Source organism: Pinus tabuliformis, chromosome 7, assembly GCF_031772625.1.
Source record: "Pinus tabuliformis cultivar Carrire ecotype Pingquan chromosome 7, CPIR1, whole genome shotgun sequence".
NCBI classification, from domain to species: Eukaryota; Viridiplantae; Streptophyta; class Pinopsida; order Pinales; family Pinaceae; genus Pinus; species Pinus tabuliformis.
This window is the reverse complement of record NC_142293.1, coordinates 287,626,907-287,654,137: the sequence shown is the minus strand read 5'-3', so window position 1 is coordinate 287,654,137 and position 27,231 is coordinate 287,626,907. Positions and strand designations below refer to the sequence as shown.

Below are 27,231 nucleotides of genomic sequence, written 5' to 3'. Positions count from 1 at the left end.
CTCACTTATCTAATTTTTTATATTTGATTTTTAACCAGCTTAGATCCAACTCCAGATATATCAAGCGCTCTTGAGGTGCAAACGTCTTTTCTGAGTGAAGAAAGGTTTGCACCTCGAGAGATTTGATCCGTCTCAGAGCTTGATAGGTTCAGAGTTAAGATAGATCTAGGTTGGTTTAATTATTAATTTTATTTTTTTAGTTTAATTTCTATTTTTATGTAATCTCACTAAGTCAAAATGTTTTAATTTACAGCTTGAGTGGGCCTAATGGTTAAGAGCATGTGTTTCCTCCTAAGAGGTCACAGGTTCAAAACCAGAGGGAGGTAGAGTATGTATGCCTTTGTAGACATTAACAGTCAAATCGTTGCATGGAGGTGGGTCCCTTGTCCCACAAACAAGGGGGTCTCATACACAATTGGTGACCTTAAAAATGGATAATAATATATATTATATAATTATATATATATATGTCTAAGATAACATAATATAAGATGACATTACAACATACCTTCAATATAGAGATGGAAATTGTCCCTTGGCCCAAAAATATAATAAATTAAATTAAAAAAATATTAGTATGGTTTATAAAATCCATGGTAGTATGGTTTATAAAATCCATGGTAAATTGGTGGTGACTATGGATATACTTATTTATTAAATTTAAATATGGTTACAAAATCACTATTCTATTTTATAAGGTAAAATGGATCTTAACTTATTGGTGCTACTTAAATATTTTATATATTTTAATGTAATAATTATATTATGATATGATTTTTTTATTAAAAAGGTTATCCTTAATTTTATTAATAAAAACAAAATTACAATGTAACACATTGAATTTTATTACTTTTATTTTTTTATAAACACTACAATATCTTTTACATGTAACATGTAAATGTTTATCAATCAATTTTTACATATTATAAATTGAACATATTAATATAAATTCAATATTATAAATTAAATATATTGATATAAATTTTAATATATTAAACTCACATGTAAAAATATTGACAAACTTTCTTACATTACACTTATACATCATCTCTAAACTAAATTACTATACATCATCTCTAAACTAAACTACTGAGTTATAAAACTTACCCCTATACATCCTCTAAACTGACCAACTGACTTATAAAAACAGACTCAAAAACTATAACTACATTGAAAAATATAAATTACCTACACAAGCCAAAACACTTCATTTTGATTATCTCGTAAGTGTCACATTTGGTTCACTTTACATTACACCTATACATCATCTCTAAACTGAATTACTATACATTATCTCTAAACTAAACTACTGAGTTATAAAACTTACCCTATACATCCTCTAAACGAACCAACTGACTTATAAAACTAGACTCAAAAACTATAACTACATTGAAAAATATAAATTACCTACGCAATCCAAAACACTCCATTTTGATTATCTCGTAACTGTCACATTGGTTTCACCTTACATTTTGAAGCGAAACGGTGCCTATTTGTTTCTGGGTGTTTTCCCATTTCTCCACGATCGATTTAATTTTAATTTACAATTTCTTTTTTCCAATATAATTTTTTTTCAAATGGGAACATATTCCTCAATACAGAAAATTTCAATTTTCTTTCACACAGGGATGTCCCTTGCTCTCGACTCACATAAATTAGGGTTTCACGGAGATAAAATTATTTCATTTCTCAATTTACTCTGGCATTGCACTCTCAACTCACAGAAGTAGCTGCTGTCACGAAACACGTCTCTATTCTCTCAGGTTTTTGGGTTCTCTGCTTGCTCAACATGGGGGCCACTAGGACGAGGAACGCAATGCTCTCCCTCTGCAACAACAACATCTCCATTCATCGACTTTCCTTCCTCACTTTGAGCACCTCTGCAGACACGCGCATTAAGACACTCTGTCACACCAACAGACTTCAAGAGGCACTGGACACCTTCAAGAACCTGCTTTCACCTAAATCTACATCCATCCCCTCTCTAAGCACCTGCAATCTCTTGTTAAGTAGCCTGCTTCGACGGAATCAACATGAATCTGCATTGTCTGTTTATAGGCTTATGATTGAAGCCGACATTATCCCAGATCTCATAACTTTGAACATTATCATCAATTGTCACTGTGAAACAGGTAGAATGGATTATGCGTTCAAAGTGTTTGAAGGAATGGAAGCACATGGGTATGTTCCAAATGTCGTAACCTTCAATACCCTCATCAAAGGGTTTTGCAGGAAATTCAGAGTCGAGGACGCTATCAAGGTTTTCAACCAAATGAGGAGCAAACAACAAGCTCCTAGTCTTGTTACTTATAATACCCTAATAAATGGGTTCTGCAAGGCCGGGAAATCCTACGAGGCGTTCGGGTTGTTAGCTGTTATGCTGCAAAAGGGCCATAAACCTAACATAATCACATTTAGCGCGCTCATGGATCGGCTATGCAAAGAAGGTAAGCTCCAGGAAGTAAAGAAACTATTGTATCTGATGATAAAAGAGGTTGTAATCCCGATGTTATTACATACAGTATACTTATTGATGGTTTATGTAAGGAAGGCAAGTTGGCTGAGGCGAGGAAGCTCTACTCTGAAATGTCTGACAAAAACATATCCCCTGATGTGGTCACATACAGTGCGCTTATTGATGGTTTATGTAAGGAAGGCAAGTTGGACGAGGCGATGAAGTTCTTCTCTGAAATGCTTGACAAAAACATATCCCCTAATGTGGTCACATGCAATGCGCTTATTGATGGTTTATGTAAGGAAGGCAAGTTGACGAGGCGATGAAGTTCTTCTCTGAAATGCCTGACAAAAACATATCCCCTAATGTGGTCACATGCAATGCGCTTATTGATGGTTTATGTAAGGAAGGCAAGTTGGCTGAGGCGAGGAAGCTCTATTCTGAAATGTCTGACAAAAACATATCCCCTGATGTGGTCACATGCAATGCGCTTATTGATGGTTTATGTAAGGAAGGCAAGTTGGACGAGGCTATGAAGTTCTTCTCTGAAATGCCTGACAAAAACATATCCCCTAATGTGGTCACGTACAATGCGCTTATTAATGGTTTATGTAAGGAAAGGCAATGGCAGGAGGCCACCAGAGTGCTTCATGAGATGCTGAACAAAGGGTGCAATCCAAATGTTATCACATACAGCACTGTTATTGATGGTCTTTGCAAAGAAGGCAAGCTTCAGGAAGCTCTCGGGTTGTTAGATGTTATGGTGAAAATAGACATTCCACCTGATCAAATAACATACAATACACTTATAAATGGATTTTGCAGAGCAGATAATCCGGAGAAGGCAGGGGAGCTTCTTCGAGAGATGCCAGAGAAAGGTTGCAGGCCTGATTTAGTTAGTTATAATACATTAATACACGGGCTTTGCAAGCATAATAGGATAGACGAAGCTCACCAGATCTTCTATGAGATGCAAGGCCAGGGTCAGAGCCCTGATATTATCACATACACCACATTGATGAATGGACTCTACAGAGTGGGTAACCTGAAGGAGGCAATAAAATTATTCGAACAGATGAAAGACAGAGGTCATAGGCCTGATATGGTTACATATGCCACCATCATGGACGCACTATGCAAGGAAGGCACACGCCAAAACGCCAATAGAATATTGGATGAGATCTTGAAAAAAGTTTGATACTTGTGTTGTGACATTAAGTTGTAAATAAAAGCTTCTGTAACGATATTGCTGAAATGCACCTCGCAAGATTTAGTAAAAGGGAGTAAATTGCAGTTGATGAAGTACAGGGATGACTTTGGTAATAATGCACTATCTGAAACAGGTATGGTGGCTGAGTTGATCAAGTGGTACACGTGGAATTTCAATAAGAGTGCATCAGGTGTTTAATATTAGGAGAGGATGTTACAAATCATAGGAGTGGTGAGTTACAAATTGATCTGATATTTTCTTAGTCATGACATTGTTTCAAAGGTTGTTAATAGATTGATAAGGATTTCAAAAATATTATACAAAGTGTTAGACTTTTCTTCAGTTTATATTGTCTGTCTGAAGTGGTCCTGAGGAAGCGTTTTATCGGAGTTAGTATTTAGCAAATCGCTTCCAATAGTCGCAACTTCTAATGTAGGCAAAACAGATGGACTTACTGTAATAGCACCTATTAGTATAAGACTTGCCGGCAGCCATATAAAATACTATCAAGTCAGTTTTATGCGTGAAAATTGATGAACTGGGTTTGGTCTACTCATGGCTTGCTCTACCAGTTGGTGAGTTACTATTGCTGAATTGTTCATGGTTAGTTTTAGGTAAAAACTAAAATAGATGGTTGATCAATCGGCTGTCAAACGCATTCAGTAATTAATTTTGTTTGAGAGTTTGACATTAATTATCACTTTCCCTGAGGTCATGTAATTTATTAAGATTCACTGTAATAAATGTGACCTGGCAACATGGGGATTTGCTTCACTAGGTTTGGTATTATTGCATTGAAGGTAGTTTGACTGTATGAACACTATGTACTTTAGAGGCTACGTGGCAAAACAGTCTACAAGAACAGCATGAGAGTATGGAGGCAGAGATAGGACATTATTCACAGTATGATGGCAGAGATCGGACATACTTTGTGGCTATGTCATGATTTAACTGTCCTAATTAGTTGCATGCATATATGAAACTCGAATGGCAGTACACAATGATCAAAACCTTACTGTAGATTCACTTCTCACAGGCTGTTAAGTTCAACTAGTTTAACTTCCTCTGCATGGCTAATGTGCAATACTAGCTCGAAGCTTTGCTTCTTACAGGACATATGATTAGAATATACAGAAATTTGGATTCATAGGTCACTGTCACAGGCTGTTAAAATCAATTAGTTTAACTTCCTCTGCATGGCCAATGTGCAATACTAGTCTAAGCTTTGCTTCTTACAGGAAATATGATTAGAATATACAGAAATTTGCTTCTGCCACTAGTTGGTGAATATAATATAGTCTTTGCTGGAAGTGAACACCGTCAGATTTGTCTACTGTATATTGCACTAGACATATGATTTGCAATCTCGTGTTTTTTCGTTTCTAGTCTTCAATGGGTGTGGCTTGGGGAACTTTGATTCCAATAGCTTTGGGATCTCAGAAATAGTATAGCTCGGTATATATTTATAATATTATTTGGGATAAAAATTGAAATGTTTGGTTTGCTTAATGTGAAATGCCAGGGAGCAACATCTACAAGAATTAAAGATAAGTGTCCTTCAAGAATTAGTCAACAGGAATGACAGGTATTGATCAGCTATTGATCTGTTGTCTTCATTCAAAATGAAATCCAATTTTATTATTTTACATCATAGGATTCTTATTGAAATGTGAGAATTCCAATAAAGAAAGATATAATTTCTAGATTTCTTTATGTTTTTGTTGTATCCGATCATATTGTAATTTTATATAATCCACACGAGAACTTGCAAATTTGGTGCGACATGGAAATTCCATACAAAGAACGAAGTTCAGGATGGGTAGGTATGAATGTCTTGTGTAGTTAATGGAGGTTACAAAACAAGAAAGAAATAGGATGGGTAGGTATGAATGTCTTGTGTAGTTAATGGAGGTTACAAAACAAGAAAGAAATGAAACCGACAACAACCATACAAGTAATAACTCAGGATTTACGTGGTAAATATTAAAACTTTCACTGAGTGTCAAGGAAACATCCACGGGGCAAAGGATTGGATTTTCTATTCAATCAATGAAATAATTCTCCATTACAATAGTTCGGGCATTCATCAGTTTTATATCAGCCTCCATAGTTACATAACTGCCGATTCGGTATGAAACTAACTTGTCAATAACTAAAACAATTTATCCAAATTTACATTTACATTCATTTGTTGTCAAATTACCAACAAACTCCACCTTGACAACAATTTTCCTAATCCCTTGCCCATGCCCATTCATCATATTTTCTGCAAGCCAAGAGAAGCTAAACACCATCGCAGCTTCTCTGATCCGAATGGAAAATGGTATCAACCCATGGTATTCATCCACCCATATTATTCATCCACCCATGGAATTTACCTATGGTATTGTAAGTAGCATCCACCCATGGTATTGTAAGTGACATCCACCCATGGTATTCATTCACCCATGGTATTTTCCCATGGTATTGTGACATCCACCCATGGTATTCATTCACCCATGGAATTGACCCGTGGTATTGTGACTTCCACCCATGGTATTCATTCACCTATGGAATTGACCCGTTGTATTGTAACTGAGAAATACTATAAGTAACAAGTCACATTTTGTAAAAGGACAGATTGTCCACCACAATGTAGTCCTTACAATTATTATTTGTTTTAATAAAAAAATCTTTGTGGTTTTGTTTATTAGGCATTCTACTCGTTTTCTTCTGGTAATTTCAAATTTTCAGATCTTGGGGGTCTCCCTCCGAAGATCCGGATCAGTGGTATCAGAGCGGTCTGTTTTTTCTCTGTTTTTCTTTGCATGTCCCCAATGAGGTCGGGATATAAGGAGTTAGGGCTTGAACTGGTCGAACTTTTGCAAGACCAGGGCCTCCCATGGCGGATGAGAAGAAAGATGAGGGGGCAAGAGATCCTATCAAAATCTTGCTCGAAGAAGCCCTCTAGCAACAAAGGAATGCGACGATGGACAACTTTTCCCAGATCCTTCAGCGGCTACCCAGAGGCGACGCATCGGCTTCCAGCAGCTACTCTGGAAACGCCACACCGTTTAAGGTACAAGTTAATTTTGAAATCTCCATCTTAGAGGGTTGATAGATGCAGAGGTCGTAGATAAATGGTTAAATCTGCTAGAGGGTTATTTTTCTGTTCATAAATTTTCGAGTCGGGAAATGATTGTTTTCACTCTTCTCAAAGCAGCCCCCCACGTTAAGGACTGGTGGGAAACCTACTGCGAGCAGAAGGATGGAAGTACAGACTCACTATTTTCAGCCGCACCCACTTGGGATTCATTTCGGGATGCCGTCAAGGAGCAGTACTACCCTGTCAAAAGCTATGAGGACAAATACATCAAATGGACCACGCTGCGGCAGGGAAGGGACCAAGATGTGCCGAAGTTCACCAACATTTTTCATACCCTTCGCACACCGCTGGGTATCAAGGACTTTGAGCTGCATTTGGTACTCAAATACCGCGGCTACCTACACAGATACATCCAGGAAGAGATGGAGTTCCTAAACATCTCCTCGCTCGGCATAGTGTACCGATACACTGTAAAAATCGAGAAAAAGTTCAAATAGAAGAAGAGAGACTTTGGATCTGCGAATCCGAAGACCAAAGGACAAAGCCAAGGCGGGGTGGCCCAAGACAACCCGTCGAAGCCGCAAGAAAAGAACAACACCATGAAGTCAAAGAAGGACACAGGAAAGTGGTGCGAGTTCCACAAGAGCCCCACTCACAACACAAGTGAGTGTCGGACCAAGCAGTCGCTGGTGGCCGAGTTGAATGCTTCAAAATCAGATGCATGTTCCGACCCTGAGTCAGAACCCGACAAGGGGAATGGCAAAGGGAAGCAAATCATTGATGCGAAGCCCAGCGTCACTGTTGCCACCGCCAAGATCCAGAAGAATGAGCCCGAAGATCCAGAGGAGGGGGAGCATCTTTTCCACTCACAGATGTGGGTGAAGGGTTTGCCGCTGCAATTCATTGTCGACAGTAGCAGCCAAAAGAACCTCATTTCAGCAGAGGTCGTGAAGCGGTTGGGCCTACCAACTACACCACACCCGCAGCCGTACAGTATCGGGTGGCTTCATGAAGGACGAGATCTGAAAGTTTGCCAGCAGTGCCGCCTTCCCTACAACATCAAGCCCTTCACAGATGAGGTATTGTGTGATGTTACACCTCTGGATGTTTGTGATGTATTATTAGGCTATCCATACTTGTGGAGGCGACATGCTGTGTATGAGTCAAGGCCTCGTGCTGTCATTATTTCGTTGAATAATTCATTATACAGGATACCAGAGGTAGCCCCACCTACCGCCACTTCTTCGATCACTGCTAAGAAAGGCAACAAACTCATTTCACAGACTAGGAAATTCATTTTCTGTCTGGTTCACTCCCAAAGTGAGGGGAAGATCGTCACCACATCCATGACCCCCGTGAAGGGTTCCTCCACACAGCAACAGTAGCAAAGGGATACGATCATGATAGAACACAGGAACAACTTCTCCTCACCCATAGGGGTACCACACAAACTTCAGGTGGGCAACAAAGTCGGGTTGCATCTGCAGAAAGAACGCCTGACAAGAGCCCATCAGAAACTCAGACCACTCCGACAGGGTCCTTACACCAGTATCAAGGCTACGGGAAACAGTGCTTTGGAGCATAGCATTCCCCCATTTCTTCGCTTGCACCGAGTGTTCAATGTGGACCGTCATCAACCATACTTCCCACCATTACTGGACACATCAGAGATTGCAGAACAGCTCACCAAGGACCAAGTTCAGCAGCAACTTCCTCATCTCATGGAGGAACTCAACGCAATGGGGACCATTGCTTCCTAAGGGGGGAGGAATGATCCAGGTGGATGTTGGTGGCCACCCACCTATCCCATTTGGACCCCCACAACTGTCTCTTTCAGTTTTCGCAATTGTAGCACAATTTATTATTTTTAGCAGTTTTCTGGGTCCTGAACTTCTGAAGCCGTTTTGAAGCTCTAAACGACGTTTTTGGGGAAATCTGGGAGCAACATGGGTCCATGGACTGATGTTGATCTTCCTAAAGTTATAGTTCTCGGATAGATCTTTCTAACGAGCTATTGTACGCGTCAAACGAAGATCGGGTGCCAAAGTTACGACCTCGGGAAATTGATGTACCAATTTACCCAAACGGGGCCCACAATTTGGCGTTTCATCTTCTAGGGTTAGGTTTTGGGATGTGAAGGGCTTTCCATTGTTTCTCAACAATAAATAGGCCTTCGAGCCTCATTGTAACACAGTTCATAGGCATGTAGCCGCCACATCTCTTCTCAGAGATAAGCTACCATCACCCTAGCTGGTTTATTTCCATTTCTGTTTGTAAGCATATTTTAGTATTTTACAGTAATGAAATGAAGTATTATTTCTGTTGCATCTCTGTATTTATGGTTATCGCACCTCTGTATTTATGGTTATATCTGTAATTTGTTGCGTTCCTGTTTAAATCCAGATCATTCTCTACTGTAACTGGCTTTGTGAATATGTCTGCACAATTCTCTTGTGTATGGACCTTTTGAAGAGCTACTTTTCCGCCATCAATGACATGTCTCAGAAAATGATACCTTACATCAATGTGCTTGGTTCTGCTGTGATAAGCAGGGTTTGTAGCCAAGTGAATAGCGCTTTGACTGTCACAAAGTACATTCACTTTCTCCTGCGTCCTTCCAATCTCATCAAGTAGACCCTTTAACCCAAATTGTTTCTTTACTAGCATTTGAAGCAGCTATATATTCTGCTTCGGTAGTGGACAACACAACTGTTTCTTGAAGCTTTGACATCCAACTAATTGCTCCACCTGCAAGAGTAAAGATATAACCTGTAGTAGATCTTCTTTTGTCCAAATCACCTGCATAATCAACATCTACATATTCGCAAACTGATTCTTCACTACCATTAAAGATGATGCAATGGTCACTTGTGCCTCTTAGTTATCGAAGCACCCATTTCACTGCTCGCCAATGTTCTTCACCTGGATTTGCCATGAACCTGTTGACAACTCCAACTGCATGTGAAATGTCAGGTCTCGTAGATACCATCGCATACATTAAGTTGCTTACAACATTTGCATATGGTACATGAGATATATACTGCTTTTCTTCATCAGTTCTAGGACTCAAAACCGAAGAAAGCTTAAAATGGGAAGCTAATGGAACATTAACAGGTTTCACATTGTTCATACATAACTTTTCAAGTACTTTCTCCACATACTTCTACTGTGATAACCAAAGCTTACCATTTTTCCTGTCTCTGTGTATCTCCATGCCCAAGATATGTTTTGCTGCTCCAAGATCCTTCATATCAAACGTTCTAGAGAGCCGAGCCTTTAAATTGTTGATCTCTTCCATGCTTTTGCTTGCAATAAGCATATCGTCAACATACGAAGCTAAGATAATGAATATGCCATTGAAACTTTTGAAGCATACACAATGATCATACTCACTTCTAATAAAGTTCTGGTTCACCATGAAGGAGTCAAACTTCTTGTACCATTGTCTGGGAGACTGCCTCAGACCATACAATGATTTCCTGAGCTTGCAAACTAATCTTCTGCTACGACCTTGTACAAAACCTTCTGGTTGTTCCATATATAACTCTTCATTCAAATCACCATGTAGAAACGTTGTTTTAACATCGAACTGTTCTAACTCAAGGTTAAGTAATGCAGTTAGTGCCAACATAGTACAAATAGAAACAAGTTTTACAACTGGTGAAAAAATCTCATGAAAGTCGATACCTTCAACCTGAGAATACCCTTTTACTACCAGTTTCGCCTTATACCTTTCGATACTTCCATCAACTTTTCGTTTCAGTTTGAAGACCCATTTGCATCTAACAACATTTCTCCCTTCAAGAAGTTCTACAAGATCCCAGGTATTGTTCTTGGTTAAGGAATCCATTTCTTCTTCCATAGTTGTTTTCCATTTTCGCTATCCATATCATCTACTGCTTCTTGATAACAAGAAGGTTCCCCATCTTTAGTAATCAAAGCAAAAGATGAAACATAATCTTCATACCTTTTGGGAGTTTTTCTTTCCCTTGTAGACCTTCTTAGAGTGACTGGTTGCTGAACTGGTTTAGAAACTTCAACAACTTCCTTTGTATCTTCAACACCTTTTTCTCCAGAAGCCTTTTCTTCCTTTTTACTGTCACCAAAAAATCTAGCCTCCAACTGAACTTGTTGATTTGGCAATACCTGTACCTGTTCAATTCTTTCAACATTTGATTTTAAAAGAGAAGATTTATCAAATGTTACATCTCTGCTAATGACTATCTCCCACGATGTAGGATCCCACAACCTATATCCTTTCACTGCATAGTCATACCCAAAAAAGACATAACATTTCGATTTTGGATCTAATTTTGAACGCTGCTTTTTAGGAATAAGAGAATAAGCATCACAACCAAATATCCTTAATTGTGAATAATCACAAGACTGACCTGACCAAATTTCTTCAGAAATTTTACAATTAATTGCTACTGAAGAAGATCTGTTAACTAAATAACAAGCAGTGGATACTGCTTCTGCCCACAACTCCTTTTGCAAGTTAGCATTGCTGATCATGCTTCTGGCTCTTTCGATAAGAGTCTGATTCATACGTTCAACAACATCATTTTGCTGAGGAGTATAAACAACAGTTTTGTGTCTAACAATTCCTTCATCCTTACAGTATTGTTCAAATTCTATTGAAGTAAATTCACCACCATTGTCAGTTCTTAAACATTTAATTGATTTCCCTGTTCTTTTCTCTACCATTGTTTTAAATTGTTTAAAGACATTGAATACATCAGCTTTTTTTTTTAGCATAAAGACCCAAATTTTACAGGAGAAATCATCAATAAACGTTAAAAAATATAGAGCACCTCCATATGATACAATAGGAGATGGTCCCCACAGATCAAAATGAATATAGTCTAAAATATCTTTACTATTATGATTCCCAATTTTTAATCTCTGTTAATACTGTTTTCCATACACACAATGTTTACAGAAATCCAACTTCAAGGATTTCAAATCAGGAAGTGATTTATGTTTGATCAGTACTTGAAGACCTTTCTCGCTCATGTGACCCAATCACTGATGCCATAGGCGAGTACCTTCTTCTTCTTTTCTAACACAATCGCTGCCTCACTGACCTGAGTACTTCCTTTGAGTCTGTAAAGATTTCCTACCTTTTCTGCTTTCATAACAACTAGGGCGCCTTTAAAGACTTGCAGCACTCCATTCTGACCTGTAAACTTATAACTATTTGAATCCAACACTCCCAAAGAAATCAAATTTTTCTTCAAATCAGGTACATGTCTAACACTAGTTAATGTTCTAACTGTGTTATCATACATTTTAACCCTGATATTTCCCATCCCAACAGTCTGATGTGTTACATTATTACACATAAACACAGAACTACCATTTACATCTTCATATGAAGTGAACCAATTTCTGTGTGGACACATGTGATGAGAAGCACCAGAGTCTAACAACCAGCTTTCTAAACCCTGAGAGACATTACATACAGGTGCAATTTCATCTATCATACATAATTCTTCAGCAGATAAAACTTCGTCTATCATACCTGAATCAACCTGATTTGCTTCCTTCTTCGGGTTATCAGACTCTTGTCGTTTCCAACAGTGTTTCTTCAAGTGTCCAATTTTATTGCAGTGCCAACATTTTTCCTTACACTTCTTTCCCTTTGATTTAGATCTGGAAGACCCCTTTTTTTTTCTTCTCTTTCGTTTGACCGTCCTCTAGCTATCATGGCTTCTGATGCACTCGTTTCAGTACTGAATTTCCTTCGTACTTCTTTAGACAAGAGAGATCCTACAACTGATTCAAATTTCAAAGAATCAGCAGTGCTCAAACTGATTGAAGTTACGAAGTGGTCCCATGACTCGCGCAGAGAACACAACAAGGTTATAGCTTTGTCTTCTTCCTGAATTTTAACTTCCATATCTGATAATTGGCATATAAGTGTATTAAAAACATTCAAATGTTTTGCAACTTTTGAACCCTCCTTCATTTGAAGACTGTACAGTTGTCTTTTCAAATAAATTCTATTTGTTAACGACTTTGTCATATATAGTTTTTCCAGTTTTTCCCATAAGCCTAAATATATTTCAAATGTGTTTTTAACTAAATCATAAAGAAAACAAAAATTGTGTTTATTAAATTCTAATTGTTTAATATTTGAGGAATTTTTAAACCTAATAAATTGATCTATACATTGAAAAAGGTGATTTAAACAACACAAAACTACAATTTCGTTAAAAAATAAATTTCTTAATTCTTAAAAAATAAAAAATAAAATAGTTAATAATAATGGTCATTTAAAAAAAATACACATATATGAAATAAACATTTTTCTAAATTTTAATTTTCTATATCAAACAAAAATAATAATAATAATGATTATATTTATTAATAAATTAAACAAAAAATGACTCAAAATAATCTCAATATATAATTTTAACACACACACACACACATATATAAACACTTTTCTAAATATAAATTTAGTACACCACCACATATAAAAAATAATTATATATATTCATAAATTCAAACCAAAACTAATATATTTATATAAAATAAATATAAAAAATAGCATTTAAAAACAACTATTAAAAAATAACATTTAAAAATAATCATTACTGTAAAGTTCAATCATTATAAGTATGATCAGAGTGCTATTTAAGGTTTCTAAAATGTAAACCAATTGATGATCAAACACATCGCCCACTTAGAGTACAGGACATATTTCAATTTCTTATTCAGGGTAGAGACTTATATTCTATTCTAATATCGCGAAGTTTCTAGGAGCGAAATGTCCAGATAAGATATTAATAACATTTTCAAAATATTATAAGCCGTCAAAAACACGTTCTTCACTCTTCAAACCATGTTATGCCAAATGGTCATTTAAAAATTTTCAACGTATTTAATGACTAAAATGGCTTTGACAGGCAAAATGCACGTCAAATTCCAACTCTGCTATCAAGGACCCTTTGAAAACAATCAACCAATTCTTGTACGGATCGGTCTTGTACAATGCTATCAAGGACCCTTTGAAAACAATCAACCAATTGTTGTACGGATCGGTCTTGTACAATGCTATCAAGGACCCTTTAAAAACAATTAACTGATTCTTGTATGGATCGGTCTTGTACAATGCTATCAAGGACCCTTTGAAAACAATCATTTTTTTAAAGTAATGATTTATTACTGGAGAAGCCTAGTTTTTGACCAAATTCCTAATATTCAAGCCTATGGCCTTGCTATTGCTATGCAATTCATGGTAATGTTAAATTCTTAAAGTAAAAGGATGAAAATGAAAGATTCATCATTTTACTTAAATTTTTAACATTACCATGAAATGACTCAGGGTGTTTGAGAGTAGTTCCAAACTCATTGAGTGGAGAAAGTAGAATTTTAGATCCCACTCAAAATCTAGCAGACTAAACAGTTTTTTAGGATTTCAGGATTTGGGGATTGCAATGTTTCGATTGGATTTTGTCATGTACGAGGGTATGGAACTAGCATATAATCAAGAGCACCAATCCCTCTATGTATCTTGATGTTAGTGGCATTGATTGTTGAACTCCTCTATCATGATCCTACTAAAAATGTACCCATCACTCAAACAAAATCTTGAATTGACATTCTAAGCATTTTCTATCTTATTTTAATGCTTAGAGGGTGATATTGATGATGAAGATTCCAATATAGGCAAAGATTTTGATGATATGTATGTATTGGTTGTAGCATGTTTTTTTTTGGATGCTAGAGGCCATCTAGGGCCTTTTTGTTGATGTATTTTCGGTTCAGAGATGGATTGCACTCGGTGTTATTTTGGTTATTTGCACCCTTACATGCTATATAAATGAGAACATTTGCTTAGTTGTGTATAAATGGTTTGGATTCATATGGATGAGCATTAATACATAGTTTTTTGTATGTTTGTTTAAATTTGAATATTAAATGTGTTTTTGGTTAACCGGTTTTTTGGTCCAATTTTTTTTACCGGTTTCGGTCCAATCCAATCAATTCCCAGTCCTAGGGGCCTGCTGGTTTGATGACTGGTCCAATTTTGATAACATTTATTTGTAATGCATATGGCTTATTTCTTTCAAATGTTTCATTTCCCTATCACATTAATTAATAGTCAAACCAAAACTAAATATGATCTTCAACGATGCAGAAGATAAGTATTACTTGCCATTGGAAGGAACGAATGCTTCTTCCTTGAAGCATGGTTGGAGTCATCACTTTATGTTTCTTATGTCACTTTGAAGATGTAATTTGTGGTGACAATAAGATTGTCTATTCAGTTTTGTGCAAGTGAGTGACACCTTCAATAATATCTTAGTCATATGAAGAAGGTATGGGTTATTGCGTGTTTCTTTTGATAAGTAAACATAACTTACCATGAGAATGAATAAATGTTTCGTCCTTGAATTATGGTTGAAGTTATCACTTGATATTTCTTATATCACTTTGAAGATGTAATTTGTAGTGGCAATATGTGGGACATCCAAAATAATTTTTAGTCACATGAAGAAAGTATAGGCTTTATTTTCTCATCAAGAAAGCATCATAAATGTTGTCATGTTGATGCTATTCTTTGGAAGCCATTAAATCTTTTGTTGATTTATGTTGTTTAATGAATGAATGTTGGTTGTATGTGAGAAGGCAATTGTTAGTTTCAAGAGGAAGAAATGGAGGATTAATGTGAAACAAAATCCCAAATTATGAATATGTGAGAGTATTTTTGACTTAAAATGATGGAAATCACACTTTGTTGGTTCCCAAGGTGTTTTAAATACAAAAATGAGGTTAATTACTATTTTAGGATTTTAAAGTATCTTTCACCCAATTGTTTGTATGATAACACTACTTTACCTTCGTAAATATATCCATCATAAAAAAACTTATTTCAACATTAGAATACTATAAACTTTATGATAAATTTGCATCTTTGATTGAATATATTAGAGATGTTGTTTTATGAAGTTTTCTTCTTCGGAAATTAAATTTACATTGTTAAGTTATGGGTATCCATGGATATTTTTTAAAGGCATGAGAGCCTTTTGGTTTGCAATTAGACTTCCATCTTTCATGTTTCAAGTAGTATGCCATGTTGACAAGAAATTAAAATAATGGTATGCAAAAATTCTTGAAATAATGATATAGTAGAAAAGATAGACAGAAAATTTGGAGGCACAATGCAACAAGATGTATCATTTGGTTATTAATTTGGTAAGGAGTTTGCGATCAACAACTTCTTTGAAAGGATGTCGATTGGGTCATCTCCAGATGAGGGAAATGAAGAAGAGTTTGTTCAACAAGCCCTTGGAAATGTGGAAATGGAATGCTTGGCTCAAGAGATAAAGTCATCTATGGAGGAACACACTAAAGCTAACAATGAACATGCTTTCACTAACATTTTCTTATGATTTGCAAAGTAATTTTGATTTTAGGCTTGTTTAATAGGATATATACAAAGTCAACCCTTTTGGTATTCCTTTGTGAGGTAAAATCAAATGTTTTTAATTGGATTGCCTATTCTTAGTAGTGACAATAGGATTGCCTATTCTTTTTTGCGCAAATGTGTGACATCCAAAACAATAATAGTCATATGAAGAAAGTATAGGCTTTCTTTTCTCATCAAGAAGTCATCATAAATGTTGTCATGATTGATGTCATCGACTCTCTATGGTTTTTGGAAGCCTTGGAATATTTTGTTGATTTATGTTCTTTAATGAATGAATGTTGGTTATACGTGAGAAGGCAATTGTTGGTTTCAAGAGGAAGAAATGGAGGATTAATGTGGAACAAAATCCCAAATTACGAATATGTGAGAGTATCTTTGACTTAAAATTATGGAAATCGCACCTTGTTGGTTCCCAAGGTGTTTTAAACACAAAAATGAGGTAAATTGCTTTTTTAGCATTTTAAAGTATCTTTAACACAAATGTTTGTATGATAACACTACTTTACCTTCTTAAATATATCCATCATAAAAAAACTTATTTCAGCATTAGAATACTATAAACTTTATGATAAATTTGCATCTCTGATTGAATACATTAGAGATGTTGTTTTATGAAGTTTTCTTATTCAAAAACTAAATTTGCATTGTTAAGTTATGGGTATACATGGAATTTTTTGAAGGCATGGGAGCCTTTTGGTTGGCTTGGCAACCATTTCGCGTCCTTTGTTCTTGGGTTTCTGTCAATTGGTAATGTCTAGGGCGTGGGATATAATTTGTGTAAATAATGGTGTCTGTTGTCACGTGAATTGTTCAGAGTGGGTTGAAGGGCTCTTATGGGTTGGTTTTCTTGGGTGTTTGAGAGTCTTTTGTGTCAAGGGTCTTATGTTTTGTGTGAATATGAGTATTTGTTTAATGGTGTTGGAGAATGGACCCTCTGTAGAGGCCACTGTGACCTTTGTCCAACACTTTTGTGCTTCTATTGAGTCTAAGGTTTGTGTCATGAGCATTGGGATGATATAGTGGGTTGCAGCTTTGGTTTTGGGATGTATGTGTCTGGTCTTTTCTCTTGTTTTTTCGTAGGCAAAGGTATACATAGTAGGCACTCCAGGTGCGCTCTCCCAGTGTTTGTCATGCCATCACAGCAACGAATTCATTGTAGGTAGGGAGAGGGGGCAATGGTCCAAGAGGGTAGAGAGGAGTGAGGCTTTTCTCTCATGACTCGGCTGCCACTTCAATGCAATTCTGCTAGAAACAAGCAAGGAAATTCACAAAATTTAGACTCAAGCTGGTGTGGAGAGACAATCCCACTTAGATTTAGAAATCTTAGAGGATATGTCGACTTGGTTTCTTAATATTGGGCACACAAGGGGCAGGAAGAAGCAATATCATAACTCAGTGGCCCTGCACTAGCAAATGAAGACATTGTTGGGTTTGTTCCTGAAAGACAAGCAAGTGGAGCGGTCTTGGAGGACAAAAAAAGAATGCTCATGAATCAATGCGTATGCTTGGACAAGATTGATTCTTGCCTTGCCCATGTGGAGGGGCACATTGCATGTGAATTTGATAGTGGGAATTCGCTAGATCCTCCAGATTTGAGTGCGAGGGTACCAACAACAATATCTTCTTTAGATAATGGTTAAAGTTCCTAGTGGCTGGATTTGTAGTTCTACGTTCTTTGTGTTTTGGTTTTTCCTAGTCAAAAGGGCTTTCAACTTTATGATGTACTTAGTTTTTATTACTCTGTGTTGGTCATGGTGTAGTGTTCAGTCTTATGAATTTTGTGGCCATGGTGTGGTGTTTAGTCATGTGAATTTTGTATCCAGGGATGTATGGAAATATGTAAGCCAACTAATGGTGATGGTTTGAGGAGGATTAATCCTGATTTTTTGACATTACAAAGCATTAATTTACAAAAATAAAGTTGCAAGTTGGAAGCTGTTTTTTTTGTTGTTTTTCAATAAGAAAAAAACCAACAGATTTTTTATTAGTAAAACGATGTTTATAGATACAATATATGCCATGTTCTTATCCATTCCTCTTGATAGCTAATACAATTTAAATCTATGATCAACATAGCATTGTATGTCCTGTAACCATATATTTGAGATATACATCTTATCCATTTTGTGACTATGTACATCTAGTCGTAACCTATAAAAATTTAAAATTGTAGCAAAAATTAGTCTATCAGGTAGCCATATATAGATGCCTTACATCATATAAGCACATTAAGTTGGTTTTCTTTATATATATTGTGTTAGTAACAAGAATGTAATTATTTGTCAACGTTTCAAATCCCAACAGGGATCCATCATCAGGACAATTATTGAATGATAATAGAAGAAGAGCTTAGTGAGAGGCAGCTCTTCTTTCTATCTTTATTCTAAAATTTTAGAGTAAAATGGTCTCATTCCATGTATCCCCTCTGTATAGGGTATAATTTTGGATTTCAGGCATCTATGGTTCATTTCTTCTAAGTTGAATCTCGGAGTACCCACAGTAATGATCATACTTGTCAACGTTTCAAATCCCAACAAGGATCCATCATCAGGACAATTACTGAATGATGATAGAAGAAGAGCTTAGTGAGAGAACTCTTCTTCTATCATCATTCAGTAATTGTCCTGATGATGGATCCCTATTGGGATTTGAAACTTTGACAAGTATGATCATTATTGTGGGTACTCCGAGATTCAACTTAAAAGAAATGAACCACAGATGCCTAAAATCCAAAAGTATATTTGTGTACGGAGGGGATACATGGAATGAGACCATTTTACTCGAAAATTTCAGAATAAAGATAGCAAGAATAGCTGCCTCTCACTAAGCTCCTCTTCTATCATCATTCAGTGATTGTCCTAATGATGGATCCCCGTTGGGATTTGAAATGTTGACAAGTATGATCATTACCGTGGGTACTCCGAGATTCAATTTAAAAGAAATGAACCACAGATGCCTGAAATCCAAAATTATATCCTTGTACGGAGGGGATACATGGAATGAGACCATTTTACTCGAAAATTTCAGAATAAAGATAGCAAAAAGAGTATGATCACTAAGCTCTTCTTCTATCATCATTTAGTAATTGTCCTGATGATGGATCCCTGTTGGGATTTGAAACGTTGACAAGTATGATCATTACTATGGGTACTCCGAGGTTCAACTTAAAAGAAATGAACCACAGATGCCTGAAATCCAAAATGTAATTATTGTTGAAAAGAAGAGGATGTTATAGTCTTAACACCATGCAACCAACATCAAAAATATGACCATGCACGAAACAACAACTTTGGGACAACATATTCACATATCTAATTTTTCATGTTTGTTTTTTAAGAACTACTTCCTTTTCTGACATTTTAATATGTTGGATAATATATATATATATATATATATATATATAATATATATATATATATATATATATATATATATATATATATAGTTTTCTCTATGAGCAATGTAAATAGATTTGCACATGGTTAATGTTATCTAATTCCTGTATGATGATTTTTTTTATATATTGATGATACAATTTTCTTTTGTTGTATTAGTGTAATAGTTTTCTTTTAAATTAAATTAGAGAAATAATGGACTAGTGTCAATGCATCACTATTTTTTCTTTATATATTATTAATATAATGTTGTTGCAGTAACTTAATTTCAAACATACTTAAATAATAAAATAATTAGAGCTAACTCAACTATTACAAAATGGGATAGAGATGTAAACACATTTTTATAAAAGGTAATGACTTGCATAATTAACACCTATTCCATTTTAGAATGCAGATTTCCACAATGTATGCAACCCTATTGACCACTATTATGCGCCTATATGAGTCCGTTCTTGGTCGTCTTCACGCGGCTCATGGGATGTCTGATTTCATCTGAAGCACTATTGGGGTTAAACAGGGTTGTCCACTGTCCCCTACCCTGTTTGGGATCTATATTGATGAGTTGGAGGCATTTCTACACGAGCATATCCATAACACTGATGGTTGCCTTCTTCACCAGGTTCTGATATCTATTCTACTCTTTGTTGATGATTTGGTCCTCCTCTCCTCATCCCCAGAAGGGTTACAAAGGTAGGTGGATGCCTTAGCTCTATTTTGTGATCATTGACAGTTGATGGTCAACCTGGGTAAAACCAAGGTTATGATATTCAATTAAGTGAAGAAAACCTTAGATCTTCACTTCCTATTCAGAGGAGAGGTATCTCGATCAAATATGTCTGGCCCTATATATGCAGAAGGCTCTTAGGTTCCATGCACATATTCTTCAGCCTCCCATCAGACTAGACCCCACACAGAGGATCACGACATTTTTCAGGGTACTACCTTCAGATAGAGGCAATAAGAGACCAGTTGATACCAGTACGTATCTAGACTCTAGATCAATGAGGATCCGTGGGACCTCACCCCGCCACACGAGATCTTAGCAGCAAATATGTTCCTAGGAGATGGACTAGGTCCTCCAGACCTCAGTGATGCGCGAACCCCCCAAGGAACAATTTAGTGGACAATCCGCACTTTCCACCAACTCTTCATCAGGCCAACAGACTTTGTTGAGTTTCTTCAATGTTCTTCATTCAACCGCGAATGTTAGGAGAGATGGGTTAATCCTCAAACCTATTAGCTCCTAGATCTTCTTTGCTAGGGCTAGATGTTTGTAACACCCTCCTCCCACATCTACCCAAGCAATCGGCCAACTGGGGTAAACATGCGACGAGAGACCACTGTGATAAGATTCAACCTCCTTGGTGACTTTAAGGAAATGGAATCGACAGAACATCACATACAGTCATCCAACATCATCCAAATAACCTTAGGGAGACAAATCAACCATTTAGACTGCCTATCCTTGGGTCCCACTGTTTTTTGAGAGACTTAAGGGCATGATAATGCTCCCTAGACACTTCCCAGGCAAGTTAGTTTCAGGACTAACGCTCCCCAGACACTGCTCAGGTGCTTTATAACACTTCCCAGACATTGCCCAGGCGAGTTAGTCTCAGCACTAATGCTAGAATTTCGGGATTTGAGCCACCTTTTTTGGCCCAGAGCCCGGGACATTGCCCAGAATGGAATGATCACTTAGAATTAGTAACGATGCTAGGAAACAATGATGCAAAAGCAATAATATGAACAAGATCATCACTAGGCCCCTACTAGCCATGATAAACATTTTGTTAAACATATCATCAACATGTAACCTACATGTGTAAACAACAAAATTAAGTGTAGGGATCTCATACTTATCTGAGAATCGCTATGAACCATTGTTCCCTCATGCCATTTGCTGCATTATCCTCCATTAACTCATAAACACATTATCCATTCATATACAAGTAAAAACATGTTGAGAGCCATACATAGCTGCTGTCAAGAAATGTGCATATAACCAACATAATAGGAACAAAAATACAATAAACATATCAACCATCAAATCCATAAATCAAATACCTTTACACATGAAAATCAATACTCTTTAATGAACCAACCAGAGATGGGACTACTACGTTCCACCCGACCATAGAATAGCTGAGCCAAATCTTTCTTTATCCATTCACCCCCGTGCCATATTCCAAGCATGAATGTGGGATCTCATAGAACACATCAATCAAAACTCATCCAGGGCTTTCAGAGTCCATCCACCTCAACCCATCAAATAATGATTCTACCTCACAGTCGGACATCACCAAAAAACATCATCAGATTGGTCTCCATCCAAGCCTTCCAGGGCTTCCAGAGCGTTTGTCCAACCAAGGATTCCAGAACTAGTAACTCAACCCACAGCTTATGAAGGGCTTCTAGAGCGTTTGTCCAACCAGGGCTTCCTAAACTAGTATCTCAACCCACAACTTATATAGGGCTTCCAGAGCATTTGTCCAACCAAGGCTTCGAGGACTAGTAACTCAACCCACAAGGGCTTCCAGAGCGTTTGTCCAACCAGGTCTTCTAGGACTAGTAGCTCAACCCAAGCTGTTACAGGGCTTCCAGAGCGTTTGTTCAACCAGGGCTTCCAGGACTAGTAACTCAACCCAAGCCATTACAGGGCTTCTAGAGTGTTTGTTCAACCAAGGCTTCTAGGCCTAATAACTTAACCCAAGCTAAGGAAACATGAGAACCAACCAAAACAAAGCAATGAAAGTAAACCCACAATCACCATGGATATCCACGAAATGGCAAGGCTAGGCAATCCACCGTCGATCCAGGCAATCCTCCATGTCAATGATAGATCACAACCAAGAAACCACATGCACGTGCAATGCATGCCAAAACTAGGGAAGAAACCATACATGCAACTCGATACCTACAAGAAAATATGATGTAGTTACTGATGTCGATGCCCTCTTGCGCTTTCCTGCTCTTCCTTTGCCTTCTTGCTCCAAGAATCCAAGTATGCCACACCCTCCAAGAGTGCTCCAAGAAAACTCTAAGTAGCCAAGAGTATGAGAGAGAGGGAGAGAGAATAATGAGAGAGCTCCAAAATTGAACTGACAAAAGCTTACCAACTGATCCTCATAAGCCTTTTTATGAATGAGGCCTCTATTTTCTTCATTTTCCATTATTTTCCTTCATTTTCCTCCTCACATGCAACCTGTGACCTTTCACCTTCTTTTTCTCCTAATTTACATTATTTTAATAAATAAATGTGCCAAAATGCCTTTTAATGCCTTAGCCATTGCCTTTGCCAATTTCCTTAGCCATAAACAATCAAATGAACACCCCCTAGGATGTCTTGCCCAACATTCAGCTTGGAATACGTGTCCCAGTCATCCATGGTTATTGTTTTTAACATTTATTACATGGAATTTTATAATGTTGATTTACTTCATGCATTGTATCTTTTTTAGGAGACCGTTTGGTTCTCCTGCTTTGTATGAACATCATTGTACTCAACATTACCTTTGACATACTTTGTGATCATTAGTTAGACATAAACATAATTATCTTATCTTATCTAACTTCTCTCTCTCTCTCTCTCTCTCTCTCTCTCTCTATCTATATATATATATATATATATAACATTTTGATAAATTTTTAGGTTTGACAAAAAATATATATTTATACATAAATCTTTGTTCAATGAAAATCCATAGTTATTGAGAAATATTCACATACATAATTATGGAAAATTCTTCATCATCAATTATATATTTATGGTTACTTATAATTTTTTTTTTTTTGTTTTAAATTTATAATTCTCTTCGCATTTTCTTATGGAACAAAAAAACATATGAGAATTTAGCATGAAAAAGATATATATTTTCAATTTAAAAAAAAAAAAAAAAAAAAAAATAAAAATAAAAAAATAAAAAATTTATTTACGAGAGATTTTTCGGCGTAAATCACAAGATCTATCATTTGTCGACGCGTTTCGAACCAACCAGTGTGGTTCATCGTTCATAAATCACAAGATCTATCATTTGTCGACGCGTTTCGAACCAACTAGTGTGGTTCATCATCAAGACGATGAACCACACTAATTGGTTCGAAATGCGTCAACAAATGATAGATCTTGTGATTTACGCCGAAAAATCTCTCGTAAACCTGATATGGATCACAGAAGCCTCAATTCAACAATTGAATCCCTGCACGGAGAAGCCATTGCATCCAAGGTTCATCATTTTGAACGGGCACGCTTGCAGGTTTCAAGGTTGAAAAAAATTTATTATAAAAAATATAAAAGTAATTTTAAATAAAAGGAGTTGATGTCCCGTGCAATGCACCCTCAACTCAAATAAATTTCTCTCTCGCAGGTTTTTGGGTCCTCCTCGCTCGCCCGACATGGCGGCCACTACCACGAGGAACGCAATGCTCTCCCTCTACAACAATAACATCTCCATTAATCGGCTCTCCTTCCGCACTTTTAATGCCACTGCAGACACGCACATTATAACACTCTGTTGCACCAACAGACTTCAAGTCGCACTGGACACCTTCAATCACCTGCTTTGACCTAAATCCATCCCTGCAATCTTTTCGACGGAATCAACAAGAATCGCCATTGTCTGTAAACAGGTTGATGATTGAAGCTGACATCCTTCCAGACTTGATAACTTTGACGATTATCATTAATCGTCATTGTGAAACATGTAGATTGGATTATGCATTGCAAGTGTTGATAATTCGTCATTGTGAAACATGTAGATTGGATTATGCATTTGAATGGAAGCACATGGGCATGTTCCGAATTTTGGAAGCACAAAAGGCTTTGCAGGGATTTCAGAGTTGAGCATGCTATCAAGGGTTTTCAATCAAATGATGAGCAAAGGACAAGTTCCTAATTTTTTTACTTATAATACCCTAATAGATGGGCTCTGCAAGACTGGGAAATCCCATTAGTTGTTATGCTGCAAAAAGGCCATGAGCCTGACAGAATCACATTTAACACTCTAATGGACCGGCTATGCAAAGAAAGTAAACTCCAAGAAGTCAAGAAACTACTGTATCTGATGATAAAAGGGGGTGTAATCCGGGTGTTATTACATACAGCATAAGAGGAAGCTCTTCTATGAAGGGTTCGAGAGAAATATATGTCTTAATGTTGTCGCATATATTAAGCTATTTGATATATAATAAGCAGAGAAATATATGTCCTAATGTTGTCACATATAATAAGTTTATTGATGGTTTATGTATGCTTATTGATATATAATAAGTTTATTGATGGTTTATGTAAGGTAGGCAAGTTGGACGAGGCAGAAGTTTTTTTTTTTTTTCTGAAATGTCTAAGAGAAATATAAACATATCTCTAATGTTGTCACATACAATGTGCTTATTAATGGTTTATGTAAGGAAGGCAAGTTGGTCGAGGCAAGGAAGCTTGTCTCTTAAATGTCCGAGGAGAAACATACAATGGGCTTATTAATGGTTTATGTAAGGAAGGCAAGTTGGTCGAGGCAAGGAATCTTATCTCCGAAATGTCCGAGGAGAAACCTATAATGTGCTTATTAATGGTTTATGTAATGAAGGCAAGTTGGTCGAGGCAAGGAAGCTTGTCTCTGAAATGTCCGAGGAGAAACATACAATGGGCTTATTAATGGTTTATGTAAGGAAGGAAAATTCGTCGAGGCAAGGAAGCTTGTCTCTTAAATGTTCGAGGAGAAACCTATAATGTGCTTATTAATGGTTTATGTGAGGAAGGCAAGTTGGTCGAGGCAAGGAAGCTTGTCTCTGAAATGTCCGAGAGAGAAACATATGCCCTGATGTTGTCACATACTGTGCACTTATTAATGGTTTATCTAAGAAAGGCAAGTTATAGCAGGCGAACAAGCTTTTCTATGAAATGTCCAACAAAAACATATACCCTAACGTTGTTACATAAAATGCACTTACGGATAGTTTATGTATGAAAGACAATGGCAGGAGGTCACCAAAGTGCTCCATGAGATGCTAAATGAAGGGTGCAATCGAATTGTTATGACATACAGTGCTGTTATTGATGGTCTTTACAAAGAAGGCAAGATTCAGGAAGCTCTCGGGCTATTAGATGTTATGGTGCAAATAGGCAGTACACCTGATGAAATCAGGTGGATTACTCTTATAAATGGATTTTGCTTTGTGGTTAATGTGGAGAAGGCAAGGGAACTTCTTCGAGAGATGCCAGAGAAAGGTTTCAGGCCTAACGTAGTTAGGTATAATACATTAATAGATGGGTTTGCAAGCATAACAGGACAAACGAAGGTCAACGGATCTTCTATGAGATGCAAGGCCAGGGTCAGAGCCCTAACGTTCTCACATACACCATATTGATGAATGGACTCTATAGAGTGGGTAACCTGAAGGAGGCAATAAAATTATTAGAACAAATGAAAGATAGAGGTCATGTCTCTGATATGATTGCATATGCCACCATCATGGACGCACTATGCAAGGAATGCACACCCGACAAAGCCAATAGAATGTTGCAGCTGATCTTCAAATGAGTTTGATATTGGTACTGTGACATACTCAGCCACAAATAACACCCTCTATAACGATATTGCTGAAATGCACCTGGCAAGATTTAGTAATAGAGAGTAAATTGCAATTAATGAAGTGCAGGGGTGATTTTGGTAATTATACACTAGGTAGGCAATTTGAAATAGGTTTGGTGGCTGTGTCGATGAATCATCAAGTGAAATTTCCAGAAGAGTGCACTGTGTGTTCAATATGAAAACACATATGATTTAGTATTTAGTGGGTAAAACATATTTGTTGAATGCACGAGTTGGTCACTCTCAAATGGGTTTGGCCTAGCAGTTGGTATGTACTTGCAACGGATGTAGTGCCCCCAGGTAAATTGCAATGACAATGCTCACATATATAACCTAGAATTGGTTTGCTAAAATGGTTAGTGAGTTGTCATTTGACATTGATAAAGTGGACCTTGTAAATAATAGCAGCAGTGAGTTACAAATTGATCTGATATGCTGTTAGTGATGACAAGGTTGTCAAGGTTTTCAAAATTACTATAAGATAAGATAATATAAGATAATTATATTTATGTCCAACTAATGACTACAAAGTAGGTCAAATGGACTTTTGAATACAATGATGTCCATACAAAGCAGGAGAACCAAATGGTCTCCTAAAAACCAATACAATGCATGAAGTAAATCAACATCTGGCCCTTGTGGAGAAGATTCAGGAGCTAATAAGTTTGAGGATCAAACCCATCTCTCCTAACACCCGAGGCTGAATGAAGAGCATTGAAGAAACTCAACGAAGTCTGTTGGCCCGATGAAGAGCTGGTGGAAAGTGCGAACTGTCCACTAAATCATCGCCACGGGGGGTTCATGTGTTGCTGAGATCTGGAGTACCTAGTCCATCTCTCAGGAACGGATTTGCGGCTGAGATCTCATGTGGTGGGTAGAGGTCCCACACTTCCTGACTAATCTAGAGTCTAGATACGTATTGGTATCAATCTGTCTCTTGGTGCCCCTTTCTAAAGGTAGTACCCTGAAAAATGTCGTGATCCTCTGTGTGGGGTCTGGTTTGATGGGAGGCTGAAGAATATGCGCTCGGAACCTGAAAGCCTCCTAGATATATAGG

The 27,231-nt window shown here is 37.0% G+C and overlaps 1 pseudogene; it reads left to right on the top strand.

The window, feature by feature from the left end:
• The first annotated feature begins 1,598 nt into the window (after positions 1-1,598).
• Positions 1,599-25,950, top strand: LOC149246999 (uncharacterized; annotated as a pseudogene).
• The last annotated feature ends 1,281 nt before the right edge of the window (positions 25,951-27,231 follow it).